This window comes from Coturnix japonica, chromosome 1, assembly GCF_054131305.1.
Source record: "Coturnix japonica strain WE chromosome 1, WE-NBRP24, whole genome shotgun sequence".
NCBI lineage: Eukaryota > Metazoa > Chordata > Aves > Galliformes > Phasianidae > Coturnix > Coturnix japonica.
This window is the reverse complement of record NC_140663.1, coordinates 174,554,307-174,569,110: the sequence shown is the minus strand read 5'-3', so window position 1 is coordinate 174,569,110 and position 14,804 is coordinate 174,554,307. Positions and strand designations below refer to the sequence as shown.

At 37.4% G+C, this 14,804-nt stretch overlaps 1 protein-coding gene across 2 annotated transcripts in view; it reads right to left on the bottom strand.

The window, feature by feature from the left end:
• TENM4 (teneurin transmembrane protein 4) overlaps positions 1-14,804 on the bottom strand; it is a 1,507,827-nt gene that overhangs the window by 738,824 nt on the left and 754,199 nt on the right. For both annotated transcript variants that reach the window (XM_085509480.1, XM_032442260.2), the window contains exon 6: positions 461-549. The gene's annotated coding sequence lies outside the window, so the exon portion shown is untranslated. The remainder of the gene's footprint in view (positions 1-460; positions 550-14,804) is intronic.

Below are 14,804 nucleotides of genomic sequence, written 5' to 3'. Positions count from 1 at the left end.
CAGTAAGGAATAAAAGTGGTGCCCATGTTCATAGCCCCACAAACGTTTTCAGTATCAACAATGAACCAAACACACAAGGTCTACAACGTGTATAACCACAACACTAGGAAAAAATTTAAAAAAAGAAAAGGTAAAAGAAAAAAAGAAAGAGCTTTCTTACTCTTTCTGTAGAAAAGAGCTTTACATTTTCCTTAAGAAGGACAGAATGTGGGTAAAAAAGCCTACAAGACATCACGATGCACTACAGCACAAAATAAAGTCTGCAAATTTCTTTCTCAGGGAACACTGGAAATGTGACCTAGCAGTTCTGAAATTATTTAGAAAAAGGAGAGACAACTGCAAACATTTCCAATATTCATTATATTTAGAAAACCTCTAATTGGTCATGATACTAGCTTGCATTTGCATAGCTCCAAGTTAAATACTGCAAAAGACAACAAAGCAAATACAATCTTCTTACCAGCAAAGCTGTTTGCTAGAGTAGATATTTCATCCTCTTCTTGTATGATATTTTATCTCCAATAGAATCCATATACTGTTACCAGGGTCCTACAAAATGATAAAGACAAAAAACAGAAAAAAACAAAAAAAACAGTTCTTTGAAGAATATTGTAAACAAGAAGTACAGCTGTAGTAAGATATACTACATCACCATTTTTTTATATCAAATCTAAAGAGAGCAGTTATTACTACAAGGCATTTTAACTAAGAAATTTGTTGGAAGAAATTCCATATGAAAGTAACACAGCAAACTTTAGTGGCTGGTGTCTGAGTTTTGTCAAAAAAAAAAAATGTCAAAAAATGTCAAAAAAAAAAAAATCCGAATGTAATTCAGAAGGTCAACTATGTGGTTGTGAAGTTCTGCTGTTAGCTTGGAGTTCAAACTTTATTGCACATAGCTGTCATTGAGCAAACACGTGGTTTTAGGAACAGGAAATCATTGCTTCAGACACCTTTTTCAACAACTGCATTGAGATGACATGAGAAGTAAATACAGCAACCTTAAGACTTCTTTTCATAGAATCATAGAATTACAGGGACCTACAAGATCATCTACTCCAGCTGTCCTCCAATCACCACTGCTACCACAAGACACTAAACCACATTTCTTAGCTCCTCATCCAGATGCCTCTTGAACACTGCCAGGGATGACAACCCCACCACCTCCCTGGGCAGCCATTCCAGTGCCTGACGCTCAGCCTATCCAGATCCCTCTGAAGGGCCTCCCTACCCTCATGCAGATTAACAGCACCTCCCAACTTGGTGTCATCTGCAAACTTACTGAGGGTACACTCAGTCCCCTCATCTAGGTCATCAATGAAGATATTAAAGAAGATGGGCCCCAGTACTGACCCCTGGGGGACACCACTTATAATGGGTTGCCAGCTGGACTTAACTCCATTAACCACTACCTACTGGGCATGGCCCTCTAGCCAGTTCCTTACCCAAAAAAGGATATACCTGTCCAGGCCACGGGCAGCCACTTTTCACAGGAGAATACTGCGAGAGACAGTTTCAAAGGCTTTGCTGAAGTCTAGGTAGACTATATTGACAGCCTTTCCCTCATCTACCACTCTGGTCACCCAGTTGTAGAAGGAGATGGGGTTGGTCAAGCACAACCTGCCTCTCATAAATCCATGCTGTCTGGGACTGATCTCCTGCTTTCCCAGTACCCTCCATGTCCCTCACTGCCCCTGAAGATATAGAACAAAAAATCACTTGCACTTCCACCCCTAGAACTAAATGCCCTGAACGCCTGAAATCTCTTTTCATAGTTCATAGTCTTCTGTGGGCAATTTCATCACTGCCCGCCTGAACTATGAGTAATGGAAAGTAATCAATGAACCTAACCAGCTCTGGGAGTTTTCTAGTTATGTCCCTGACCTGGGCCCCAGGAAGGCAGCACACTTCCTGATGGCTCCAGTCCGGTCTGCATATCGGGCCTTCAGTTCCTCCGAAAAGGGAGAAGATCAAGGAAATGAAGTGCTGGAAATCATGTTCAAGACCACTCTATTTAGACACACTTTCCACATCTGAAGCAGTAGCAGGGACACAAAAAACTAAACATTTACAAGTAAACTGCAGTATACTCAGAGTACAGTGTAAATATTTTATAAGTGTGCAGAACCTGCTAAAAATGGGTTCATTTTCTTTCACTTTTACTAATGCAGCCTAGGCACTGATAGCAACCATAGGTGATGTAACCACTTTATGAAGAAGGATTAATCTTGCCAAATATGAGATGGTTGATGAGATACAGCCTGGTCTGCCTACTGAAGAAAAATCATTGCATGTCAATCTGCTTTTAGTGAGTTCAGGAGTAACTTCAGCCTAAGAGCTTTTTAAGAATATTCTCCTGTTTAACGTGCACCAATTAGAAGCAGGAAAAGCAGATGGCCTAAATAAATTAGGGATAGCGTTCCAGCCTTGTCTCAGTTCATCACCATTGGCAAACCTAAGCAGCAGTACCAGCCAGTCAGGAGTTAGAAAGAGAAGAGAATGTATTTTTTTTTTTATTTTTTTTTTTCCTCCATTCCTTTCCAGAACAAAATCAGAGAGGCACAGCAGCTGTCAGAGTATTCAGTTTGCAGAGATGTAGAAAGTAGAAACCTGGACAGGATGCATGAAGTCTGAACATTTTCCAACAATGTTTTGATTTCTTAGTATTGCAAGAACTTAGAACACTTCAAACTTCCAGTGAAGAAAAGGACTTTCATTCCCTGCACTGTCTGGCTGTGTAGTATTGCAGCCTTACATGGAAAGACGTTTTATTCATACACAATTCTGCATGGACCTAACCATCTCCATGCCTTAGAAGATCTAGAGCTAGCAGATTTCTTAGATCTGATTAAGTTAAGTAGAACATACTTTATAGATGTTAGGCAGAAGTTGGTACAGTGGCTTACAAATAATCAGAAAAAAATTGCATATCAATAACATCTGCCACACAGCACATAATTGCCACAACAGGATCAATACAGGAAATTCTTGTAGTTTTCCATTTCTCAAACACCCGTTCAGGGGTGTTGGCACATAGACTGGTAACTGAGCTTTGAGAATTTGGATTGCTTTCTAACACAACATCTGTGCTGCTAATGAAAATTAGCCTTGATAATAGTCATGGGTCCATTTTATTTATCTATTTATATGTTCATTTTAATGATGATGGCTCCAGTTGCTCCGTGGTGTTGTTAATAATGGACTGTATTTCTTGACTATAGCATAGCTTCATGGACTGCACAGATAGTGAGGTTAGGGTACAGCCACTGGGTGGATAGCTGAGAAGGGCAAAACTTATTGTATAATATAAACAAAAAGCTCAGGCATTAAGATCATACCCAATTTCAGTAAATGCTTTACAGGATTGTCTTATCAGTGTGAGGGAGTTTGTTTGGAAGTACCTGTAACAAGCAGATCATAACAGTAACTGAAGTCATACACAGTTCAAGACTGTTGAACAAAGGAGTAGAATAGTATTTAGACCTGGCATATGACTGAAATCAAATGAATGACTAATCTTTCAAAGTGCACATTTACCCAGTTTTCTGACCTAAATGGTCAGAAATATGCCTGTCTGACACTAAATACAGTGTCCAGCAGGTCGAGGGAGGTGATTTTGCCACTTTACTCTGCCCTGGTGAGGCCACCTCTGGAGAACTATGTCCAGTTCTGGGCTTCTCTATTCAAGCAAGATAGGGAACTAATGAAGGGAGTCCATTGGAGGACCACAAAGATCACTGGGGGCCTGGAGCATCACTCTTATAAAGAAAGGCTGAATTACCTGGCTCTGTTCAGCCTGGAGAAGAGAAGACCAAGAGGGGATCTTATCAGTGCTTATAATATGTAAAGCTGTTCAGTGTATGGAGTCAGAATATTTTCAGTGGTGCCCCATGACAGAAAAAGGGGCAGTGTTCGCAAACTAGAACAAAGGAAGTTCCTGCTGAACATGACAAGAAAAAATCTTTATTTTGAGGGAGACAGAGTACATGCTTTGTTGTGGTGCCTCTTTCTGTAGATATATTCAAAATCCATCATCTACCTGCTTTCCTGTGCAACCTACTGCAGGGAAAGTGCTTTAGCAGGGGATTTTGACTAGATTATCTCCAGAGGTCCCTTACAATCCGTATGATTCTGTGATGCTGTGATTCTTTGATTTTCATTCTATGTTTTAAGCTGAAGACAAATTATAGGCCACAAATGTACGCAAATATTCCATCAACCAGTTTACTTCTTCCAATGGACAATATATATATATAAATATATATATTAAATAAATATATATATATTTAATCACAGTTGGATTTTTTTCTGCCAGATAACTAGAAAGCATACATAACATATGCTGTATGGCTGTATTTCAAATTTAGAAAGCTGGGCATTTTGCTGTTCAGAACTAAGTGTTTAATGTGTTGCGAGCATTATTAAATACAGTTTGATTTCAATCTGAATAGCATAACTAAGTAGCCCAGATGCTGCACAACTAGTAGCTATTGTGTTTTGCCTTGACTTTTTTAGTGTCTTTTATTGATGATGAATAATTTTTATTGGTGTTTCCACTGTTAGTGAAAGGTTTCCTATTTCTTTATATTGTACTTTTCTTGACAGTCTAACAGCTTTATTCAACTTCCATATACATTATCTTTGTCCTTAAGACCTTTCATTTAAGTTCTATTTAAGTTGGACAGTCTTAAAATATCTGAATTTTTACCTGGGATAAAGATATGTCAAAATAAATAAATAAATACATAAATAAATAAATTGTTTTCCGAAGCTTTCGGAAAGTTTTGCATCTGGGAACTTGTACCATAATTTTCAAAAGATAAGACTCAAACATTGCATGCATTCCCAGATGCTCACTTTGGTTACAAATATATTTTTATAGCATTTGAGCTTTTTCAGGCTTACTCAAATCTGGGACTTACAAAACTGTGTAAATATCATAGCACTGCATATAGCACTATTTGAATTAGAGTCCTGCTGTTTTAGGCATTGCACACAAATTACATCCAGACTGTTCTTTATCCCTAATTATTCTCAGTTTTTATTTATCGGTTTAAAAGAAGAGACAATCATCTGTACCAAGTCCTGGTCTTCATTAATAATTACTTACAGATACATCCTAGTGTGAACAAAACCAGCTGCCATCTTCTATTATCTATGACAATCATTCATAAAAGCATTAATAAACACCCTTCTAAAATAGTACCTTTGACCTTTAGATTAAGTGGAGATTAAGGAGGAGAAACTAATGTAGCAGACTGGAATTGAAAAATGGATGAACGTGAGTTCTGAGTCATAACTAAAGAAGAAAGTCACGAGTTCTGGCACGGCTTTCAGTAGCCACCAAATAATTGCACTAAACCTTTATATTTGCTTTATGAAACATGTATATCAATAATCTTGAGCTGAATTTGCAGGGCTTTAAAAAGGCACTGTCCTGAAGATATCATGCTTTCCCTTGTGAGTAAGAACCAAAGGCAGAGCAGGTGTGTAAAGAGGAATGTAAATCTCTGCATCATAGTAGCTTTATAAATGTCCTGTTTCCCAACATGTGAATGTTCTGGATGCATCTCCAGTACCTCTGAAATAACAGTTCTCTCCTATGTTCAGACATCTGAATCATACCCTAAATACCTACTTTAGGTAGAGCTAAATAGTTGTTAAAAATCGTACTACATTGAGTAGTAATAAATTATATATTTAGGAAAGGATTCTTGTTAGAAGAAATTTATCTGGAAGATGCTGCACTTCAAAGAAAAATAGTTGTCTCAACGTAGAGAGAATCACAGAACTATAGAATCAATGTGGTTGGAAAAGACCTCTAAAATCACCTAGTTCACCCAGTCATCCACAATCGGTATTGCCCATTAAACCATATTCCTAAGCACTATACTTACTCTTTCCTTAAACGCCTACTGGGACAGTAACTCCCTCACTTCCGTGGGCAGCCTATTCCAATGCATTACCACTCTTTTGGAGAAGTTTTTCCCTATATACAGCCTGAATCTCCCCTGGTACAACTTGAGGCCATTTCCTCTCATTCTATCACCGTTACCTGGGAGAAGATGACAAACTTCACTCCTCCACCACAACCTTTCAGGAAGTTGTAAAGTGTGATAAGGTCTCCCTTGAGCTTTCTGTTCTCCAGACTAAACAATCCCAGTTCCCTCAGCTGTTCCCCATAAGACTTGTGCTCCAGACCTTTCACACACTGCCCTTTGTTGCTCTTACTGGACATGCTCCCGTGCCTCAATATCTTGTAGTGAGGGGCCCAAAACTGAACATTGCACTCGAGGTGCATCCTCACCAGAGCTCAGTACAGAGGGATGATCACTTCCCTGCTCCTGCTGGCTACACTATTTCTGCTACAAGTAAGGAAGCCATTGGCCTTCTTGACCACCTAGGCACACTGCTGATTCATGTTTAGTTGAGGGTCAACCAACACCCACAGATCCTTTTCCTCTTCAGAGTTTTCCAGACACTCTGCCTAAAGCCTAAAACTCCTGATTGCATCAATTTGGTAGCTTGGTGAGGGCTGAACTTGAAAGAGCACACTGGGTTTTACTTCTGTGCTATGTCACATGTACTGCAAATTATTGTCAATTTATAAGATGCATCGGTCAGTTTCTAAGACGTATGAGAATGCCAAAGTTCTCATGTGCGGCAGAATTAACAATCTCAAGCATCAAACTGATCTGCTGTTGCAATATATAACATTTTAAAATGTTCACAGTGACTAATTAAAGAAATGCAATTATAAATCAGAAAAATAAACAGGAATGAGGAAGGCAGATTCTGTGGTCCCTCAATAAGCTGAAAAGATTCCTCTTCTGAAAAAAGACAAGCTAATGTGTATCTTTGAGCAGCAGTGCCTAAATAGCTGATACTTGATAAATCAGACCTGCTTGCCAAAGATGTCAGTTCCCATTTTCCTTCCTGTAACCTTTAAATAAAAATAAGTGACATTCTGACTTGTACCAGAATCCCTAATGAAATTGAAAGGCTGTTGAAGTAATTACCTGGCAAATCAGCATGCGTATTTATATAGATCATTTTCCTGCACCTTCTCACTTAGGCACCTGATTTCTCCTATCCATTTTGTTATTAAATCCCATGTGTGGAGGAGTGGGAAAAAAACAACAACAACAAAAAGAAATGGAGCATGAGCAGAACGTGATAGAGTTTAGAGCTTAAAAGCAGGTGGAATTAAGTGGAAATCTGGCCTTGAGTTCCCTTCTTTACAACTATTATCATTCAAGTTTTCTAGGGACCCATGTTACCTGCAGTTTGCTTTCTCTTCAAATTTTTTAGCTGACAAAAAAGAAAAAAAAAAAAAAAAAGAAAAAAAAAAAAGATTAGAACTGCTTGTATTTCAAACTGTTTTTTTAATTTTACATCTATTTTGTCTGTGTATTACATGTAGTACGATATGAAAGTGCAGCCACTGTTTAGAGACACTAAGAACAGGCATTTCCACGTACTATTTTTGATGTATCTCACAGAGGGATATTCAGAAAGGCTGACTAAAGCCTTGGGCAGCTAATTTCCCCAGGCTTCCATTACACTTAGTTCAGAGGAGGGATCCTTCAGAGAGTGATTCAGATTAGTAGAGTAACTTTTGTTAACCTTTCTGACTGTCCCCCAACGTGTATCATTTTATGACTAATTGACATCCTCAGTCGATTCTCTTGCAAACAAACACCAACTTCAAATACACAGACCACATGAAATTGGTCTCTTGCTGGCATTCTCAGTACTCTCTCACAGTAGCATCCATTCCTTTCAAGTTATTATAATTATAATGAAAAATACTGCTTTAACAGCAGGGTTGCTGTATGAAGTGGCACTGAATACTTGAATTGTCACTGCATCATTTTTCAGCCTTGCTATTTGGAAATATCAAACCTTCTTTCACCTGATGGTCTAGATGTACCCCGCTGAGAGATCTCTATATCTGATCAAAGGCCAGGTTAGAGACGATTCTTGCGCTAACACTGCATGGAAGCTAAGACAGCTTAAAGCCTATTAGCTAGTAATGTGAGGAATCATGTATTCATCTCTAGGATTCGTCTGTGCTTTGAACAGAAAGTCTTGAGCTTTTTGCCTACAACTCCTGAGTGCTGTATGGATCTTATGAGAAGATAGGGACTGGCAAATTGCAGATGACGATGTATCTGGTTATTGCAATAATTCAGCTATGTATGACTAACTGGCACTGCTAGAGTCAGTTAACACTGATCCATCCATAAAATGTATTTACTGAGCTAGTTCCAGAGTGCAATGGTTAAAAAGTAGTTGCTCTTGCTATAAAGAGAAGGAAAGCAAGCTTCTAATCTTGTGTGCTATGCATTCACAAAATGAAAATCAGAGTCCTACATTTCTAAATTGCATTTTGTTTTGGCTTGTTTGCTTTATTTATTTATTTATTTATTTTCCTCTCCATTATTTTCTTGAGAATAGCCTAAAGGGTGTGTGTTATATGCTTGTTTCAAAATTAGTCTAAATGTAGAAGTTTTAACTTGTAAAACATGGATATGTGAAGGTTGTAAGGATTTTAGCATATTAGTAAAATCATGGAGTTGTGAGAAGGATACATTTGAACACTTGAAATTGAATTGAAACATTGTGAGATTTTAGAAAGTCTAGACAATTTCTTATTCCTCTCTTGGCAGTTTTGTATTTTAGATCAACCCAAGCACAAATAAAAGCCTTATAAAAATGGGAGATTACATCCAACTCAGCTTTCCTGAAACAATGCAAACACAGTGCAAAAGTAAAGAGCGATGGTATTTATATCCCCAAAATTCTTTTATCATTGCTCACAAATGCTTGAAATGGAAAAGATTTTATAATGGCTTAAAGCCATGAAGGACTGGAGCTGCCTACAAGGCTCATGTCCAAATGCTTTCAGCCTAGAGAAGGCTTATAACTGCTGTTAACAAGGAAGGACAGCAGAGACCCTACAGAGAGATTCATCTCACCTGAGCTAGACATCTGCATCTCAGCTAGTTACCTTAGGCTCCCTTTCCACTCAACAAGAGTGAATAGCACTGTTACAGTATGAGACATCTGTCTCTTTTAGACATCTTCTTTAAGATGACATGTTTCTCACCCTGAACCTCTCCAGTTTCTCTTCATTGGTTATAACTAGAGTCTGGACAACTGGCTCAGATAGTATGCATTTAAAAGCACATGTGGAAATCCTGCCTCTGCTAAGTTCAGGCCCTTCCAGTGTGGTTATGTTGTATATATCTCAACATGTCAATATGTACTACAGTCATCAGCATTGGCTACCAAGTTATGCATAGTGATATGTATCACTGAAATGTTTTTTTTTTCCACAATGATTAAGAGCAAAGTGGCTGAGTCCAATGCAATTGAATGTTTAATAATAACATTTAGATAAACAAATGATTGTTGTTGTTGTTGCTTTTACTAGTGATTCTGATGAAGAGATGTTCATGAAACATATTTCTTTCTTGAAATGTGGGATAAGACAAAGTGAAAGCACAAGTGTGCACCAAAGTGCTTTCTCACACAGTGTTGGTGTAACCAAAGTATTTCTCCATCTCAGGAAAGAGAGGCATGACTTCACATTCCTTGCCAGTTTTGCTAAGTCAAAGCAGTTTTAAAAATCCTCCTCATAAAATCCATTCAGTGTCTCCTTTCCAGTTAGTGGTATTCAATCTTCTGTTAATAAGAGGATTTTTCCTTCTGGTTTTACTGATAGGAAATATCTCCTTTAAATGCTATAGATCTGATGCAGCCATATATGAAAAGAACCCTGCTCCCTAACACGGCAAATTGTTATCCCCTCTTGTTATATGAATCAAGTTAGATATACAAACCTTTACTGTTCCTTTCTGTTATGAACTCAGGCAGAACCTCAGCGTTACACATGTAGCTAAGAGCTATAGTTAACTTCAATAAGCCCTATAGACTCTCTGTGCTCTCAATCTATAAATTGTTGTAAAAGTTGTTACTCTGGAATGTCTCCTCTAGCAAGAACAAGATTCAAAATTGAAAAGTAGATGCCTCTAGTTTCGAGATCAATTCATGGCAGTAAAAGCATTCTCCAGTTTTAACCAGGGTTTAGCTACAGCTACATCATTCTTCCATTGTCTGCCACTAAAAGCGTTTTTTACAAACCTAATTTGGATTGACCTGGCTTGGATCATAAAATTCTCTTATATACGTATCTAGTCATATTTTGTACCACTTTCAATAAGAAAGAAGGAAATCAGTGTGTTTCTCTTTTGTGACAGCATAACACTTTGAGAGAAGAGCTAACTGAGAATAGTCATGGTTTGACTGCTGTTAACTGTTGCTGAAGATCATAAGCATCTTCCATATTATTAATGCTCTGCATCACTGAAAGAAATTTAATTCTAGGTAGTCCTGGATACATTCTATATTTGGACGTGAGAGTGTTAGTTCTGAAAAATAAATAAATTAAAAAATATTCAGTATCTGTAAGGTATTTTCTTTTAGCGCTCTATATCCTTTAATATGTTTAAGGGTGGCTCTGAAATATCAACTGGTACTACCCCAGTTCCTGCCTTATTTCCAGACCTGAGGTGGCATGGCATATGTTCCAGGTTGGTGTGTTCATGCCTGCTTTTAGTTACACAGAAAAAATAAATTTTCTTTCAGTGCATCATGTTGCCTTGGCGTTCTGGTGTAAATGTCCCTAGACCTTAGGTTTGGATAGGTAACAGCATCAGTTTTGCCTTTGAACTTCAAAATTTTAGGAGTTTCATTACGAAGTCAAATGTTGAAAGCATTTTGCAGTCTCGGTGAGGTCAAGTATGTTTTTATAGGGGTATCCAGGTATTCAGTGCAATGACCTGTTTCTCACACGTTGTTTTAGGTTTGTTAGGCCATTACCTGAATAATAATAATCTGCTCACACAGACTTGAGAATGGCAGCACAAATGGTTACTTGTGCTTATATGACTTGACAATTCCTCTTGCTTCCTTTTACAAGTCTTTTTATTTTTTTTCAAATTTTTAATTTTTAAACTATTTCTCTTGAAGCAGATCCAGCTAATTCTCACAGTTTCTAACTTGCAAAGCTACCATCTGGCCCGTAACTTTGAAAAGCTGTTCTCATTGTAGAGACTTCCTTGTTTGACACTCCATCTAAGACTGCTTACTCCCTCTCCTCCCACTATCCTAGGCATGCTAATAAAACAACAACAACAAATATTTTTAAATGGAACCACAGTAAGACTTTTATGGCAGGAAAATAATTTGTGCCAAAAATGCTAACCAAGTTTTAACTCACTTCAAATAATAAAAATCTGCTTGCTTGGAAAAAAGAAAACACAAACTCTCACATGAGTCTACAGCAGATACTATGGGGAGAAGTACCCATTAAATCACAACACAAGAATAGTTGAGCAGACATCCTGCTTTCTGCTGTTAAATTAGTAGGAAGAATTACAAAATGTCCAACCACTCTTCCAGTTTCTTGTATAATACAATGAAGTTCATTGTTTTTTCTGTTTTTTCTTTTTTATTTTATTTTTTTATTCCTTAAGAACATTGGTTTGATGTAGCGTATCAATATATCACCTTGGATTCATTTATTTATTTATTTATTTATTAGTGATAAAAAAATTTCTCCCAAATCAAGACTTTACAAATCTGCTTTGCAATGCTTGCACCCTGAACTTTGATTTCGTAAGAGCTATCTGCCCTTCAGTATGACTTCAGACAGAAACAGAGCAGCTAATTACACCAATTCATTTGTGACAGGGACTGCTGCAATATGTTCAGAAAAAAAAAAAAAATTAAGATTCATAAGACAATATCTCATTTTGAAAGCAAGCTTCATGGGATTGCACAAGAAGAAACAACATCTGAGCATTCTTTGTAGCCTGAGAAAAGAAATGACATCTGAATGCTTTCTAGCTTAAACATCTTTACCCTTAAACATCTGAATACAGTTGATAAAAATCAGTTATTTTACACATCCCATTTATTTCCCGAACTTTTTTTTCTTTGTGAAGAATAATATGAACATTCATAAACAGACAAAAATAATATTTTTTAAAAAATAGTTCTGCTTGTGATCTATGGATTAGACAATATGTAGCTCCAAAGACCAAAGTCTATTTTATAGTCTACTAAATCGTATGACATAAAGACAAGAATTTATTTGAAGATCATAGTGAATCACTGGCTAATGTTTTTTTATTTCGAGAATTCTGTAGAACTGACCAATGTCAAATGCCTCAGAAGAATAAATAAACCTTATAATCATAGGTCAAAGAGTTGTGATTACTAGCAGCAAACTCCTTATTGTTAAGGGCCAATACCAAAGTCGTTACGGCTTGAAGCATTAATAACCTGGATTGTTGGAAAGATTGCACCTCATCAAGGTTGTGGATGAAACCAAATTCTACTATGGCACTCAGTTGGAGGTCAAGGCAACCCTTCAAAGGGAGCCTAAAGAGCTGGAGATACAAACTTAAATAAACCTCATGATATTCAGAGAAAAATAACTGCAGAGTCCGGCGTCTGAATTAAAACATTCCCATGCAGTAATACAGGTTAGTGCCTGGTTGTGTGGAGCAACTGGATAAGACCTGAAGAGGCCTGACTTAAACTGGTCATGCTTTGAGGTGGAGAGTGAACTAAAGAGTCTCCAGAGAGCACTTCCAATAGAAGTTACTATATGACATCCAAGTTAAGATTTAAAATCTAAAAAAATTCTGTCATTTTATTTTCTTATAAATTTTCTATTTGGTGTACCTATTACATTTTCTCATTCTTGTTGGCAAAGCACACGCTTCAGTTCCTCTTGCCTCCCATCAGTCTTTAAATTTGGCTTGTTTAATTTGATACTCCATTTCGTATTTAGATGGCTATTTGAAATTTATTTGATCTTTCTGTCAGTGATATTTTTTCCATGATAGATGAAATTTGGCATTTTTTAGTCTTTCCATGCCACCCATCTCTGCCAAATTTCTATAATTCTACATCATCTAGTATAAGATTAACAATCTACGTTTAAGAAAAAACAACACAGGTATGTAGAATGGCAAAAATTTTTGTTTCGCAGTTGTCCATTCCTTTATTTATTAAAACATCATTTACTTTTTAACAGCAGCTACGCCTTAAGCAAGAAAACTGTTTTGCATACGTAAAGTGTAGTAAGGCTATGTATATAAAAGAATTGACTTACATTAAGAATGACAGGAAATAAGAAAGTAAATCTAAGCGGGTATTCACTACAAGACAAATAATTCCCATAATTCTAAGATGAAAAACAATATGTAAAACTGCGGCATTCCGTCCCTGACTCTACCATGTTATTTTCTGCTAGACTATTATGATCATTATCTTTCCATTAATGCTATCAGGAGTGTGTTGCATGAGGAGAGAATGACAGGACATAATTCTTAATATCTTTTACACTTGTTTGAATTTCAAAGAACTCTGAGTACTGATCAGCACCAATAAGTAAAATAGTCACATTCTCTTAGCCACGGGTTTGGTAACTAACACTGATTTTGTTTTCTCAAAACCTAGAACTTCTAAATTCCATCTCTGTGAACTTCACAACAATATGAGATTTAGCAAAGATAAATAATAGAATATAATATATAAAATATAAATATAAAATATATAAAGTAAATATTATATATATATATATATAGTAATAGAATGCAGATACCTTGAAATTAGAACCACTTAAGATGCTGTGGCCATGTGAAATGGTGCAGTTTATCAAGAATCTAACCTGAGATCTGAAAGTGAGATTATCATATTCAGACCACTGCTACATTAGGGAAAAAATATCCACTGAGGACAGAATGAATATTAGGCCCTAATATCTTGCTCCTTTCTGAGATTTCTAATGGGTTCAAAGATGAAACCAGTAGTTCTAAATGGATCTATCATGAAGGCTTAATGGAGGCTGCTACAAACATGTAAATTATGAATTCCTACCTCAAAAACATTTTTTTTTCCCCTACAGATTAAAAGCAGTTATACCAAATTGCTTTGCATGAAAACACAACACTTCACAAGCTACAATTTAACAGAAAGAGACTATCACTATGATGTTATACTTCTTTGACAAACATGTACTTTTGCAGCATATTAAAGCAAGGTCAACTGAAACTTTACATTGCTTTTTCTGGTAAATGCCAAGAGGCAAGAAATTGTAGCATAACATCTCTTTTGATTTTGTATCAAAGCTTGAATAGAAGAGAAGGGAATTAAGTAATCAGTGCAAAAATTTATCATTGCTATGTATGTAAAATTTCTATTCATTGAGAATGATCTCAGGAAGCCTTGATTCCCAAGGTGGAAATTTCCATTTACTTTTATAAGTGGAGGGAACGGATGCCATTCAGAGGGACCTTGACAGGCTGGAAAGCTGGGCTCGGGTGAACCTAATGAGGTTCAACACGGCAAAGTGCAAGGTTTTGCACTTGGGCCGGAAGAACCCCAGGCACCTGTACAGGCTGGGAGGAGTTGTCCTTGAGAGCAGCTCGGCAGAAAAAGACCTAGGGGTCCTGATAGATGAGAAACTTAACATGAGCCAGCAGTGCGCTCTGGCAGCCCGGAAAGCAAATGGGATCCTGGGCTCCATCAGGAGAGGGGTGGTCAGCAGGGATAGGGAGGTGATCGTCCCTCTCTACTCTGCTCTTGTGAGGCCCCATCTGGAGTACTGTGTCCAAGTGTGGAGCCCTCAGTACAAAAAAGACATAGAGATTTTGGAAAGGGTCCAGAGGAGGGCCACAAAGATGATCAGGGGGCTGGAGCACCTCCCCTGTGAGGACAGGCTG